The sequence below is a fragment of the Mesocricetus auratus genome, unplaced genomic scaffold, assembly GCF_017639785.1.
Source record: "Mesocricetus auratus isolate SY011 unplaced genomic scaffold, BCM_Maur_2.0 Super-Scaffold_100045, whole genome shotgun sequence".
Taxonomy (NCBI): domain Eukaryota; kingdom Metazoa; phylum Chordata; class Mammalia; order Rodentia; family Cricetidae; genus Mesocricetus; species Mesocricetus auratus.
In genome coordinates, this window is record NW_024429222.1 from 5,220,533 (window position 1) to 5,237,317 (window position 16,785).

At 42.5% G+C, this 16,785-nt stretch overlaps 1 pseudogene; it reads left to right on the plus strand.

Annotated features, from left to right (window-relative positions):
• The window catches only part of LOC121135912, a 100,864-nt pseudogene extending 95,541 nt beyond the window's left edge, over nucleotides 1–5,323 (plus strand).
• The last annotated feature ends 11,462 nt before the right edge of the window (nucleotides 5,324–16,785 follow it).

Genomic DNA, 16,785 nt, shown 5'->3' on the forward strand with positions numbered 1-16,785 from the left:
ACCATCCCTGATTTCAAGCTCTATTATAGAACTATAGTCCTAAAAACAGCTTGGTGTTGACAAAAAAAATAGACAGGTAGACCAATGGAATCGAATTGAAAACCCTGATATTAACCCACACATGTATGAACATCTGATCTTTGACAAAGAAGCTAAAAATATACAATGGAAAAAGAAAGCATCTTCAACAAATGGTGCTGGCATAACTGGATGATGGCATGTAGAAGAATGCGGATCGATCCATGTCTATCGCCATGCACAAAACTTAAGTCCAAATGGAGCAAAGACCTCAACATAAATGCAGCCACACTGAACCTCTTAGAAGAGAAAGTGGGTGGTACCCTTGAACGAATTGGTACAGGAGTCAGCTTCCTGAACATAACATCAGTAGCACAGACAGTGAGATCAACAATTAATAAATGGGACCTCCTAAAACTGAGAAGCTTCTGTAAGCCAAAGGACACAGTCAGCAAGACAAAAAGACAGCCCACTGAATGGGAAAAAAATATTCACTAACCCCACATCTGACAGAGGGCTGAGCTCCAAACTTTACAAAGAACGCAAGAAGCAAGTGTCCAAAACACCAAAGGATCCAATTAAAAAGTGGGCTACAGAACTAAATAGAGAATTTTCAATAGAGGAGTCTAAAATGGCTGAGAGGCACTTGAGAAAGTGCTCAACATCCTTAGCCATCCGGGAAATGCAAATAAAAACAACTCTGAGATACCATCTCACTCCTGTCAGAATGGCTAAAATCAAAAACACCAACAACAATTTATGCTGGAGAGGATGTGGTGAAAGGGGAACACTCCTCCACTGCTGGTGGGAGTACCAACTTGTACAGCCACTTTGGAAATCAGTATGGAGATTTCTCAGAAAAACAGAATAAACCTACCACAAGACCCAGCAACTCCACTCTTCGGCATATATCCAAAAGATGCTCATTCATACAACAAGGATGTCTGTTCCACTAAGTTCATAGCAGCATTATTTGTAATAGCCAGAACTTGGAAGCCACCTAGATTCCCCTCAACCGAAGAGTGGATAGAGAAAATGTGGTACATTTACACAATTCAGCAGAAAAAAAACAATGGAATCGTGAAATTTGCAGGCAAATGGATGGCACTAGAAGAAACCATCCTGAGCGAGGTAACCCAGTCACAAAAAGAGAAACATGGCATGTACTCTGTCATATATGGATTTTAGACATAGATCTGGGGAGTGTCAGCCTACAATCCCATGGCCAGAGAGTCTAGGAAACAGAACCTTCATTCAGTGGCTGATGGAAGCAGAGGCAGACACCCATGGCTAAGAACTGAGCTGAACTCAAGAAATCCAGTGACAGAGAGGGAGGACTAATGAACAAGGGGATTAAGACTGGGCTGGTTTAACCCCCAGAAACAGCTGACCTGACAAGGGTTAGCTCTTGAATCACAGACTGATGCCTGGGAATCCAGCATGGGACTGATCAAGACCCCCTGAATGTGGGTGTGATTGAGGAGGCCTAGGTAATCTATTGAGCCTTGGGTAGTAGATCAGTATTTATCCCGGGTATACAAATGGACTTTGGACTCCCATCCCACAATGAGGGGATGCTCTCTCAGCCTGGAATCTTGGGGGAGGACCTAGGCCCTGCTCTGGATGAAATGACAGGCTATGGACACCCCCATGGAGGCCTCACCCTCCCTGGGGAAATGAGGAGATATTGGGGGGGTTGGTGGGAGGGCATGGGAGGAGGGGAGGGAAATGGAGAGGGACCTGGAATTGACATGTGAAGCAACCTTGTTTCTACTTTAAATTTAAATTTAAAAATAAAAAATATATATAAAACAGAAATTAGAAATATCAAAGAAAAAAATGATAGAGTCCCTCAAAGAGGATATGAGAAAATCCCTTAAAAATTGGAAGAAAAGACAAACCAAAAATTCCAACAAATGCAAGAAAGAGAGGAAAGACAAAGCAAAAATTGCAAGAAACAATACAAACAGTGCAAGGGTTGAAAGCTGAAATAGAGACAATAAAATAAACCACAGTCTGAAGGAATGCTGGAAATAGAAAAGATGGGCAAATTGTTAGCTATTACAGATGCAAGCATAACCAACAGAATACAAGAGATGGAAGAGAGAATCTCAGGTGTTGAAGATACATTAGGGGAAATAGATTCATGGACTAAAGAAAATCTTAAGTAAGTCCAACAAATCCCTAATACAAAATATCGAGGAAATATGGGACACCGTGAAAAGACCAAACCTATGAATAGTAAGTATAGAAGAAGGTGAAGAAACCCACCTCAAAGGGGCAGAAAACATATTCAACAACCTTCAGCAATGTGGCGGGTTACAAGATCAACTCAAGAAAATCAGTAGTCCTACTATATACAGACAATAAAAGGGCTGAGAAAGAAATCAGAGAAACATCACCCTTTACAATAGCCACAAACTATGTAAAATACCTGGGGGTAATGCTAACCAAACAAGTGAAAGACCTGTATCGCAAGAACTTTGAGTCTTTAAAGAAAGAAATTAAAGAAGACATCAGAAAATGGGAAAATCTCCAATGATCTTGGATAAGTAGGATCAAAGTAGTAAAAATGGCAATTTTACCAAAAGCAATATACAGATTTAACGCAATCCCCATTAAAATCCCAGAACAATTCTTCACAGACCTTGAAGGAACAATTCTCAACCTTATATGGAAAAACAAAAGACTCATGATTGCCAAAACAACCCTGTTCATCAAGGCAACATCCGGAGGCATCACCATCCCTGACTTCAAGCTGTATTACAGAGCTATAATCCTGAAAATAGCTTGGTATTGACACAAAAATAGACAGATAGACCAATGGAATCGAATTGAACACCTTGACATTAACCAATACATGTATGAACACCTGATCTTTGACAAAGAAGCTAAAAGTATACAATGGAAAAAAGAAAGCATCTTCAGCAAATGGGGCTGGCATAACTGGAGGCTGGCTTCTGGAAGACTTCAGATAGATCCATGTCTACCACCATCCACAAAACTTAAGTCCAAATGGAGCAAAGACCTCAACATAAATTCAGCCATACTGAACACGTTAGAAGAGAAAGTGGGAGGTACCCTTGAACGAATTGGTACAGGAGACAGCTTCTTGAACATAACTCCAATAGCACAGACACTGAGATCGACAATTAATAAATGGAACCCACTGAAACTGAGACGCTTCTGTAAGGCAAAGGACACAGTCAGCAAGACAAAAAGGCACCCCACACATTGGGAAAAGGTATTCACTAACCCCACAGAGAGATGATCTCCAAACTTTACAAAGAACTCAAGAAGCAAGTCTCCAAAACACCAAAGGATCCAATTAAAAAGTGGGCTACAGAACTAAATAGAGAATTCTCAGTAGAGGAGACTAAAATGGCTGAGAGACACTTGAGAAAGTGTTCAACATCCCTAGCCATCTGGGAAATGCAAATGAAAACAACTCTGAAATTCCATCTTACTCTTGTTAGAATGGCTAACATCAAAAACTCCAATGACAGTTTATGCTGGAGAGGATGTGGAGAAAGGGGAACACTCCTCCACTGCTGGTGGGAGTATCAACTTGTACAGCCACTTTGGAAATCAGTATGGAGATTCCTCAGGAAAATAGGTCTGAGTCTACCACAAAACCCAGCAATTCCACTCTTAGGCACATTCATACAACAAGGACACCTGTTCCACTATGTTCCTAGCAGCATTGTTTGTAATAGCCAGAACCTGGAACCAACCTAGATGCCCCTCAAATGAAGAGTGGATAGAGAAAATGTGGTACATTTACACAATGGAGTACTATTCAGCGGAAAAAAATCAATGGAATCTTGAAAATTTCAGGCAAACGGATGGCACTAGAAGAAACCATCCTGAGTGAGGTAACCCAGTGACAAAAGAGAAACATGGTATGTACTCATTCATATATGAATTTTTGACATGGATAAAGGAGTGCCAGCATACAATCCCACTGCCAGAGAGTCAGGGAAACAGAACTTCTCATCCATCTACTGATAGAAGCAGAGGCAGGCACCCACAAATAAACACTGACCTGAACTCCTGGAATCCAGTGACAGAAAGGGAGAACTGGTGAGCAAAGTAGTTAAGAATGGGCTGGTTTAATCCACAGAAACAGTTGACCTGAACAAGGAGGAGCTCTTAAACCCCAGATTGATGGCTGTGTGGACAGCATGGCACTGACCCAGACCCCCTGAATATGGGTGTCAGTGAGGAGGCCTAGGTAATCTATGGGTCCTTAGGTAGTATTTATCCATGGCGTACAAATAGATTTTTAGTGACCATCCCACAATGAGGGGATGCTCTCTCAGCCTGGACTCTTGGGGGAGGGCCTAGGCCCTGCCCTGGATTAAATGGCAGACTTTGGAGATCCACCATGGAGGGCCTCACCCTCTCTGGGGATTGGAGAGGAGATTGGGTGGGGAGGGTGGGGGAGGACGCGAGGGAGAGGGAGCTGGGATTGACATGTGAAACAAGCTTGTTTCTAACTCAAATAAAAAGGAAAATAAATGAATTAATGAATAAATAAAGAAATCTTACCCTTTTTTGTGGGAGAACAGTACCACAGGATGTACTACCCACTTTGAGAAGTGGGGTGCTCTTGATGCACCTTGTCAATCAGAAAGCTGTAGTCAGGAGTAAGCAGTCATTTCACAAAAGTGAAACAGGGAACTGTTTGTCTGTTCCTTTGTTTTTTTCACTGTGTAGCCCCGGCTGGCCTCAAATTCACACAATTCTACCTCTTCAGTCCTAGGATCAGGGACATGTACCACAATGCCCAGTTGACCAATCTTAAATAAAAACCCAATAGAAAACCTTAACAAAGTGACACCTCCTTTGCCGGGTTGCAGCTGCCAACAAGAAGTCCATTCCCTTTGTGACTTCCAACTAAAGCAAGAACTGCAAATGGCATTTCAAATGTACCCTCTCACATTCGGTGGATGATCACGTCTTCTCCTCTTTCCACAGAGCTGAGAAAGAAGGACAGTGTTCAGTGCCCATTCAAAGTGATAATGAAGTTCAGGTTGTCTGAGGACCCTGCAAAGGCCAGCAGATTGGCAGCATGGTCCAACTGTACAGGAAGAAATGTGTCGTCTACAACGAATGGGAGCAGTGAGAAAAGACTAAAGACACAGCTGTCCATGTGGGCATCTACTCCAGTGACATGATTACTACCAGGCTAAAGCTGGGCAAAGGTCACAAAATGATCCCGGAAAGGGAAGCCAAGCCTCCACATGCAGGAAAGAAGTAAGGCAAACACAGGGAAGAAATGATCTAGAAGATACGGGAATAGAGGTGTCTCATACACAACTTTCATTAAAGACTGCCTAAGGAAAACAAAAAATGCTAACAAAGTGAGTTAGACAACATATTTTTAAAGTAATGACTAACTCATTTAAGCATAATGAAGTGTGCTCAGAATTCAAGGGTAGTCTAATATCAGAACATACTGCACATTAATTTATACTAGATCATACCATTTACTATTACAAGAAATAAAAATTCTATGTGCTTTTATGGATGCAGCATGTAAGTGGTAAATGTAATAATAGTATAAAATGGATGATGAATATAAAATTTCATTAAAAATTGCTCTCGAAAAGGAAAGAAAAGGGAATCTGCTAGCAGACTTCAACTTGATCTGCGGGTTGTTTGCTAATGTATAAAGAATACTTACCACTGTGTTTATGTAGAAAATAGAGATAACAAATAGATTGATGATGGTAGTAAAGTAGATAGACAGACAGATAGATAGACAGACAGACAGATAGACAAGCAAATTATACATAAAAGAAAATACATCTTGCAATGAGTATAAGTAATTCAAATTCCCCTGTATTTTTAAAATTCAGATTTACCCCATAGTTCCTGTTGGAAATAGATGTCACCTCTGATATTCCTCATGCTCCTGTCATCCATTTTCCCTTTGGCCCAGTTGCCTCCTCTGTGGGAGTGAGCCTAGGAGCTCCATCATCCTGATTAAATCCCCAGTCCCAGCTTACTTTCTTGCCAGGTACTGAAGCTTGGGTGAATCATGTGTCCTATCTGTGCTTCTACTAATGAAGTGGATTGCTAGCCCTCCTCTTGTATGCCACTGTGAAGAGCAGTGATTAGCTGTGGGAAGTGCTTCACATAGGAGGTGCACAATTCTGAAGAATCAGAATTACCACTGTAGTGGTTCTTTTTCTTCTTGCTATCAATGGACAGGAACATATAAAAAACTAATATGGACACATATTCTATTGAGCACTCTGCCTCCCCCACTCAAAGGCCATTTATAAAATGTGCCCACAACATTAGCTGCTTTCACAGCTACAGAGCTTTCCAATGGATGGGCAGTGTTGATCTCCCCTTAATGGATTCTTTCCCATCCTTTTTTTAGGTTCTACTCCAGATTAGAGGAGAATTTAATGTCCAGTGGCCATGGGTTTTAATAAATGCATAGCTTTTCCTGAGACAAGCTCTCCAAACTCAACTCTAGAAAGGGGGCATTGTCTGTCCGAGTTATCGACCCAGGACAGAATTATTTCAGACTGCTTGACAAAAAAAGAGACTAATCTTGACTCTAAAGCCCTCTCAGCTTTTCTGCAATTGCCCTTAGAAATAGTAACAGACTTAATTAATCCAGCAATTGCTTGGGGGAGGATTACCATCCTTTCTTAGGCAACAGATCCTGATCATCAAGCCCAGATATTTATCAGGAGACACCGAGGGGTAACATGGTCTCAGCCCCAAATGCCTGTCTATAGCAAACACCCTTCACTTAAGTCCTTCTATCCCCCACAAAGGACATCTGCCCATTTTTAATACAAATTAACCCTTTCACTTCAGTTTCCCTCTTTGAAGCTTAGGGTAAGGAATGCAGCAGCGAACAATGAATGAGTCAGTCAGAACTGTTGCTTTGGGGTTGTAGAAGGTTTCCAAACACCCTCAGAGATGCATAGATAAGTCTTTCGATGAAACACTCCCAATCCTAAGAGACATTTTTAGCTAGCACAAATGTTTATCCTCAAGTGCTTTCTATGCTGTCAGCACAGGCTGGGCATGTTTACGATGCAGTCCACATCCAGTTTGAGTCCCAAATCTGGGCAGTTGTCAGAGAAGGCACCAGAAACTGTCTTGTCGGCATTACTCAAGATGCTGGTAGCAAGATCGATAGCTGCAGTTCACCAGGAAAGCTGCAAAGCCCAGCAAGGGGTCCTTTTTGACATAGAGAATTTAGTGAGAATAATGTGGTTCTTTGCAAAACCCCAAAGGCAGCCTCCTTGGGTTAACAAAGACAGTGCTGTAGCAGAGTCTTTGGGCCAGGGAATACCACCTGGGAATGCTTTTTCCAGGGAAGGAGCTATACGTAAACACAGCATTAAAAGGGAGAAAAAGTCACAATGGAGTTTATGTGTGCCGGAGTTGCGGTGAGGCAGTGTGTTCTTGGAAGAGCTTCAAGGTTCAAAAAGGGTACACCAAACCCTTATCAGACCCCTCTTGTTCTCTTCTACCTTCCTTTGGAGACTACCCTGGTTTACACAAACAGAAGTCTCTGGAGACCCTGCTTCTATTACAAGGTAGGTATGGTCTGCTGGAAAGAAGAGAAGGAGGAGTGGGGAGATGAATATTGGAAGTATGATGTATTCACTACACATGAGTAGGTAGATGTGTAGTCACTGATGTGACCATGGATGTGTATACAAGTAGAATGTCAATGGAACTGGACTGTGTGCTGGATACTTTTGAGAGGCAATGCTATCACTTTAACTATGTCTAGAAATGTCTCTTTAACTAGGACATTTCAAAACAAACATGTTAAGTAAAACAGCCTAACCAATATTATGGATAAAACAGCCAAAGGATTATTACGCAACCCACTTGAATGTAGATACAACACAAGCATTAACCATCATAAAGGAAGTCATTTCTTGATTATCTACTTGTGTGCACAACATGATGACATATGTTGGATTCTGTGGATCATCCCGTAGGTCATGTTTTAGATACTTTTCTGTTGCTGTGACAAAACATCATGACCAAGGCAACTTAAGGAAGAAAGTTTATTTTCACTTGCCGTTCCAGAGGATAAAAGTCCATCATGGCAAGGAAGCATCAAAGCAACTGACAGTTGTGGCGGCCAGAGCAGGAAGCTGAGAGCTCACATCCTCAACCACAGCACCAAGCAGGGAGTGAACAGGAAGTAGGCCTATATCATAAACACCCAAAGTTTGCTTCCATTACATGCTTCCTCTATGAGGGCCTTACTTCACAAAGTTCCCCCAAACAGTGACACCAGCTGGGGACCAAGTCTTCAAATACTAGAGTTTCCAGGGGACATTTCTCTTTTAAACCACCAATGGTTATGAAAAGTGAACAGTACTTGTGTCTATTTTACTGATGACAAGTCTGGTCATTATTAATGGTTCACAAAATGGGGTCCCAAGACTGGCAATTTTAAACATCGCATGGGAACTTGTTAGGAATAAAAATTCCTAGGTCCAATCCAGACCTGCCAAATCATTTGGCTGATCCATAGCAATCATACATTTCGACAAAACTTGAAGGAAATTCTAATGTGTGCTGAAGTTTGAGAGCCTCTTCCCTGGGCTGAAGTTTCTTGAAAGCCTAGATTGCATATTGAAGTAACCTATATACCATTAAAAGCTAGGTGCAGATCCCAGACCTAGACACTTATTTGGTTGGTCTGGATGAATATATTTGTCATCTGCTTCAGGTAGCTGTAACCAACAGCACCATTATAAGAGACACAGATTGTCCCAAAGGTCCCTAGGGGAAAAATTGTGGAGGCATAACTGAAATTCAAATCTGAGCCAAATGTGAACTCTATCCATGCTCAGAGTCTGTCTAAGGACCAGCAAGTGCATGGGAGCGCTCCCTTTGAGAGCTTGCCAGGGGTGGAGAATCTGAACTCCTGGCCTCCACCTGAGGTATCAAGATCCCTAGATGAAAGATATAAGCTATAAAATGGAAGACAGAACATTGCTCAATGAAATTATATCTTTTAGTCATCCACGTTGATCTCACTGTCTTTATTGGTACAGAGGTTATTATTGGAAGACATTGATGAGATTCAGTTCCTATTCAGTGCCTTTTCTCCACATCATATCCTGAGGACTCTTGTCTATTCATCAACAGATTAGCTGCTTGCTAGATGTATGAGGAAGCTTACAAAGCCTGGTACAAAAAAAAAAGCCTATTAATGGGTAGAAATGTCTTGCAAATATACAGTAGAGACAAAAAGGAAAAAAAGCTAAGAAACAAATATCAAAATCTACTTGATCCAGAAGACAAATTATCTTTGAACTCCAGAACCAAGACTGGAAATTCAAGTCTTGAATCCCTGCTGTAATAGGAAGTAGGAAAGGAATGTGTGATGAAACAGCTACTCTCTACTCCAAAGGAATTAAGAATATGTCAGCTAAGAAAGTAAAAAATAAATTGGGTTATAAGACTTGTTAGTGATAGAGCTAAACTATAGAGCTACAGAGAGCCACAGAAATGAATTTCACCAGCTGAAATGCAGAGAAAAAAGTAAATTGTTCAAGGACACATGGTATACAAATATTAACTATATGAAATGTAACCTTGTCATACACAAAGGCCTGTAAATAAAGGATAAATTAAAAAAATTAAAAAGTAATATTACATTTAACAGCAGTTGCCTCTGAAAAAGAGAGAATACAACTGGAAAATGGGATAAAAGGAGAATACAGTGCATACTCCATTTTACTATATTCTACTTCTGAAGATGGGAGTTAAGTCCTAATACCTGGACTTAATGTATATTCTTAGTGTAATTTTGTATGTCTGAAACACCTAGTGCCTCTTTCATTAGAAAAAAAAGAAACAAACAAACAATTCTTACTTCTTTCACTGTTTTGGGATTGGGAATCAACACTCTCAAGAATAGTATGAGAACACGACCAATTGCACTACACTTGACAGAGTCAGGGTGGAGGGTTGGTCAGGATATGAATAAGCCCTACTCTCATTCTGAATGCTACAATTTATTTCTATAAAAAGTGATATTAGTCATACTGAGATACAGGTGTGTATCAATCAATGTACATATACAGCAGGGATTTGAGAGACAGTGGCTGTAAACTCTGTCTTGGAGTTGTTTTGTGAGTCATCACCTGCTCTACTGATGCTGAAGATGGGAAAATGAAAAGGAGAAGTCTTCAAAATGAATCCACACTGCATGGACACATAGGAGCATTTGCTGAGAGCCAAGCTTTTTCTAAGTATACTGCTTTGGAACCTGGATTCACATTGAGGATTCACAATAGTACTATTGCCTATGTTTTATAGACCCATGAAAGCCACAGTTTTATCATAATGCTAATCAAAGTCAGAGCCAAGATCCAAGGAGGTCAGCTTCTCTGGAGCTCACACCAAACCACCTGCTTCAACACCTTGCAGAAGTGACTGGCATAGAGTGCATTTACACTCCATAAATTAATAAAGATTTTCTCATAATCCTTACTCCTTTCAAATGACAGGAACCCCCACATATGGCAAGAGCTCTGTGGTTTAAGAATTCAAATAAAGGCAACCCCTCTGACTAGGAAAATGTTTGAACCTTTGAAGTTACAAGACTGATCACTGGGTCAGCAGCGCCATTTGGCCAGTTGGAGATATAGACCCAGAGATCCACCCCAGGCCTGCTGGTGCACAGCTCCTGTTGAACATTTTCAAGAGTGGAGGAGGAATAACGAACATAAATAAAGCCCATATACTGAAGCCACACTGCCCAGGTTTAAATTCAGGTTCTGAATACTGTATTCAGAAAGCTGTTTTGAGAGGTACATACCTAAGGACTTAGAATATGGCCTTACATTGACTGTGCATACTATGTGTGCTTACTATGTCAGTCAATCATCTCCATGTCAATTCTGCTACTTAAATGGTGAAATGAACATAGATCTATACCACACTCTCCCTGAGGGAACAGAGTATGTATACTATGAACCTGACTGAGTCTTAAGGCCAGAGCTCTGGCTTGGAGAACTCCCACATCTTCTGCACTGCAGCATCTGGGAAAGGGGGAAAAGTTAAAGGAATAAAGGTAAGCCACACAATTATTCCATGAAATAATATGTGTGCACAAAAAAGGGATCTGCTCTCAGGAATGATGAGACAGAAGACCAGAAAGTCACATTCTTCAAATCTGTTTTGCTTTTGACTTCATTAGTGTTGCTTCAAAGCCAACTGGAAGTTAAGAAATTTCCCAAGGCCCTCAGCCTACCCCTTTAAGTGGACAGAAGGGGGACTTCAGTGCAGGAAGTCATACCAGGGTGTGTCTCTATATGGCCAAGTTCCATGACTTTGCTCAGGGGCCCCCTTCTCAAAGGTCTGTCATCTCTACAAAAAAGATTGGGTAGCTGAGTTAACATTGTGTAATCATAGCTGTTTGCATTTGTCTGGGAATAAGACACCTTGAAAAATGTGAAGAAAGAGCAAGGGAGAAAGATTATATTAGGGAAACTTAATGAGAGAGTGTATTCTCAAGTGTCATGCATCCCTAATTCTCTAACTGGATTCAAATAATTTTTAATGCCCATGAATATGGTGTCTCCCAAGAAGATATCATCTTAAGCACTGGAAAACAGATTGATTTTATTGTCAAGGGAAATATGTTCAAATTCCACCATAACAACTATATTTTCATCACTGGACACATTTTTTTGTCTGTTAGTTGGAGCACTTCCAATACACTGTTCTACTGTTGCCTTTGAAGGGGAATTAATACAGTGTCATTAAGTTTCTGTTTATTTGAAATGTAACATGTGGACACAGAGAAAGAATTCTCAAGCAGATGTTTGCCATAATACAAATCTCACCCGCTCCCACATGGCTGTTCCAGGCTCTCGTGGCCAATAACACCTTCAGTCAAACAGATCATTGGATTAGAGTGACTCTTGAAATGCTCTCCAGTAGAGTCACGATTTGGCTGCTTGCCACCATCCTGAAGGAATCATAGAGAACCATGTTAGCCTGTTCCAGCCTGTTCTTTCTTCCCTCACTCAGAAATGTCTAATGAGTCCCTAGTAAGCATTAAAAACAAATAAAATATTTTATTAGCAAATAAAAGTTTGCATGTCTAAAATACTAGCGTTTGTTTTGAACAGGAACAAAAGGAAGGAGGGACAGAGGGAGGGAGGGAGAGGGAAGGAAGGAAGGAGGGAAGAAGGGAGGGAGGGAGAAAGAGAGGAGGGAAGAAGCCATGGAGGGAAGAAAGGAGAGAGAGAGACAGAGAGAGAGAGAGAGAGAGAGAGAGAGAGAGACAGAGAGAGAGAGAGAGGATGTAGTTTTGGTGGCACTATTGTAACAGGCACCCATCAAGGCTATTTCCCTCAGTTCCTATTTCAGGCACCTGTGTGGCTGTTTACTTAGGCTGGGTCATCGCAGACAGCATCTGCTATAAAGGACTTAGCATGCCTTAAGTGGATGGAAGTGTTTATGATGCCCAATTGATTCATGTATGTAGAAGAGACTGTCGGTAGACGCAGCACATTCCTGACAAGACAGAGATCCCTCATGAAGCTCCTCACTGTAGAAAGTGGCAAACAAGAAAATGGCGGAGTCTTCAGCTCAGGCTTCTACCCTTTAAGAAGGTAAAGACTTTGGGCAGATGCTTCTCAAGGCTCTCCTAAAAGGAGAAAAAAAAAAAGCGATGTCTGGACTGGTAGTGAGGCTGTTGGCAAAGATTCGTATTCTTCCTGGGGTCTCAAATATCCTTGCAGTAAATTCCAATCACCCCAAGTAATTGGTACAGGTTTGTTCATTTTACCCCAGGGAAGCTGCTTGGCCAAGACAGCACAGCTGCTCAGCGCTGAGGTATTGGCCCCAATAGTGTGATGGGGCCTCACGTGGAGGAAGAACTCAGGTATACACGCGCCAGGCTCAGCGGCCCAATGCTTCGTGTTCGTCCTTTCACATAATGTGAGACAGGTGTCAGGGTGCCCATTGGACAAGCGAGAAGCCGAGGCCCCGAGGGGCTACGTTATTGGCCTAAAGGTATCCAAACAGCAAGTGGCAGAAATCGGACATAAACCCCCGACTGACTGATTCCAGAGTGCATGCTTCAGGCCCATCCTATGCATGATTTTATCTAATCTGTGACGACTCTGTGAGGTGGAGATGACCCGCAGTCCATAGATACTGGAAGATGGCAATGCACTTGACCTGGCCTCGCTGCCAGGGAAGCCTAGTTTTGCTTACCTCAGGAGCTCACGCTTTAGCAAAGATGCTTAGAGGGGCGTGGCGGGGTGGGGCGGGGTGGAGTCACATTTCTCCTAGGAGGTGCATAGCTCACAGCTAGAAGGACACGACTTTGCTAAGGATGCCACGGTGGTGAAGGGCAGGTTGTTTTCATCTTATTTTGAGCAGCGCTGAGGAGGCTGTAGTGCAGTTTTGGTATTTGCTACATCATTGGGCTATTTTCCATGAAACCTTCCTGATCCCTGTGGCTAAACTGGCAGAAGCCCAGCCCTCCTGATATGTTAAGCCTTGTTTCATTTTTGTGTTATCATTTTAACTAACAGTTTGCCTTGCGATTCCTCATCTAGCACTGGCTCAGCTGATGGGGAAAGGCATTAGGGAAAGGGATGGCCTGGCTGGTGAATAGGCCATTGTGTCTGAAATAGAAATCAATAGCAGCCATGCAGATTGCAAAAGAAGCTGCAAATAAAATTACTGTAAATTTAATTAAAACATTCCAGCCAAGTCCATACATTTGGTATTGATTACCTGGCCTGCAATTTCAGGGAGTTAATTAACAGCCTCCTCCTGGACAACAAGTGAAGCCAGATCTGATGCTGGTTGTCCTAGCAACAAGTAGGCCAAAGCAGCACACAGATTAAATGGGAAGGAAATACAGAATCATATTGAATTAGACTCAAATGCGATGATTTAAAAATATGAAGAGGCAACTTCAAGTTCAAAACACATTGCCTGAGCCCAAATCATTTTGTGATTCTAATTGGGCCAAAATGGAGTGTTGGTGCTGATGGACCGGAAGACTGGTGAGGGGGTGGAGGCAGAAGTCACTTAAGATCATCCATTACCATTAGAGCTTTCTCCCAGCACTGCAGGCTTAGGGTACTGTCTCCACAGGAATTCAGCTCAAGCAAGAAAACGGGCCATTGTGAATAATCCCCCGGATCAATAAAGAGAAGAAAATTTATTTCTTCTTCCCCAGAACACAGGCAGCAGAGAAAGAGGTAGATTTCTGAATCTGGTGGCTGCACGCGGGTTGCCCGATGACTCTGGTCCTTACTTAGCCTTGCACTTGCAGAGAGGGCGTTGGTTACCCACTCTGTAACTGAACTCCACCTCTGCTGCCATCACTGCCCCATATACACACCTTGTTTATGGATGCCTGTCTGGAGGTATTGCACTGGTCTGTGTTATGTTGTTATAATTAATACCACTGGCTGAGCCATTGCTGTTCTGGCGGCTGGTAAGGCCATGGTAGGGCACCAGCATCTTCTTGCTGCATCATCCCCAGCTGGAAAAGCAGAACGGTAAGCAGCATATGCCAAGGGGAGACCATGAAAGGGACCCACTTTCCTAACAACTTGCTCTCCAGGTAATTAACCCATTCTTAAAACAAGGTCATTGACGTATTTGTGAAGACTCCATCTTAATGGACCAGTCAGCTCCCATTAGACCACTTCTTCTAATACCAGATGGAGAACCAAGTTTTCAACACATCGAACTGAGGACCACACCCTAACTTCAGCATGTATTCCAACCTAGAGTATTTTTTCTCTCTTGAAACAAAGTAATCTCCAAAGGGATAGCATGAAGATGGCGATGGCAGAGTGAAGTTCCCAATTAGCTAGAGACTACTCCATATCAGGAACAGTGCTGGGTACTTTCCTATGCACTGCTTCCTTTAATATTTACAACAAATACTAAAGAGCATGGTTTTCAGTGGGAGGAGACTCAGGTTCTGTGGTGTTTTGCATGAGAATGTTCTCAATAGTCTTGGGCTGGTGATCCCTTGGTCCCTGGCTGGTAGCACTGTTTGGGGAGGTTTAGGTGGTGCAGCTGGAGGGAGTTCATCACTGGGGATGCCTTTGAGATCTGAAGTCTCCTGCCACCTCCAGCTTCCTTTCTGCTTGGTGCTCGAATTTGAGGATATGAGCTCTCAACTTCCTGCTCCTGGCTGCCATGCCTGTCACCCTGCCGTGATGGATGTTTTTCTTAACCCTCTGGAAGCATACGCCGAAGTAAGCTCTCTCTTCCTTAAGTTTCCTTCAATCATGGTGTTTCACCAGAGCAATGGAAGAGGAGGTAATGTGGTTCCCCAAGGTGAGCTACTTCACCCTAACCTCATCCCTCTTCCTACCATTCAAAGAGCTTCCCAGCTGCTGCTACGGACCCTCCTTTTAACATTAAGCAGAATCATAAGTGGAACTCTGATTGGTAAACTGTGAAAATGCAGAGGGGTAGAGGGACAGGGACAATCGATTACTCAAGAGTCCTCACCTATCCACAGAAATAGCTGGGATGCCTCTGTAGCAGCCACTGTTCTGGGGACATGGTGATGGTTCTGGCTACCGTCAAAAGTTCCTGCTCATGAGACAGAAACGCTGATGGACTGGCCTGATCCTGGTTCTCCACCATGCTGCAGAATCCCAGCTGGTGCTGTAGGCTTAGCTTGGTTCTCACCAGCAAACAAACATATACTCAAAGAAGATAGCAGCCTCCAAAATGTCTTCCCAGTGACTAGAACATGCTGGCTTTATTTTCTTGACCTATTTGGCTTTAACTGAGACGATGAGGAACATCCCAGGAAGAGTCCCGCCCAACATCATTTCCAGTCCTGGATGTGGCCTGCAATCCCGGAAAAGGTCATCTTCCTTTTGAGAATTAAGCCAAGTTACCTAACACAGTGCTACCCTGTATTGCAGTTGTGGGACAAACATATTTAGAAGGAAATTTTGCATCTGTGCTATAATTACAAAAACTTGTGGGCTTGGAAAGGCGGCTCAGAGGTTAAGAGCACTGGCTGCTCCATCAGAGAACATGGGTTCAATTACCAAAACCCATATTGTGCTTCGCAACCTCCTGTAACTCCAGCTCCAGAGGATCTGATGCCCTCCTCTGGATTCCTTGGGCACTAAACACAAGTGCTATACAGACATAGATGCAGACAACACCCATAAACATAAAATAATCATTTTTTTTAAAATGACCTCTAAAATGAGAAAACTGAAATTCTTTCTTATAGGGATTCACACATCACTAAAATGAAAAATAGAAGATTTTTAGTTTGCCACCTAAATGTACCTCCAGCTGCCTGTGGACCAAGCTTTGAAAATGGCTATAGAAAATCAGGGATTTTGAAGTCAAGATCTGCGACTTTCCATACTTAAGCTTGATTTCTACTGCAAACCAAGTCCATCATGTCATGACCTTCAGGCTTTCCCCCACCCTCCCACCTGCCAGTCTGCCTTTACCCAGCGTACGGTGCCAGGTAAACCAGCTGGCAGAAATTCATAAGCAAACAGAACAGACACATTTGGTTTGGGAATGGAGATAAGAGAAGGGGCTCTGACACATAAACAAACTTGCTTTCACTCAAACCTAGGCCTCCCTTATACTAACGGCGTGACTTCAGGCAGTACAAAACTCTTTCCTGAACCCCAACTTTGCAACTCTAAAACAGGTGCACTAGTGTAGAAATGATGGGTGGGAAGGTCACATAAATTCTTAATGACAAAGGGCCTGACGTAA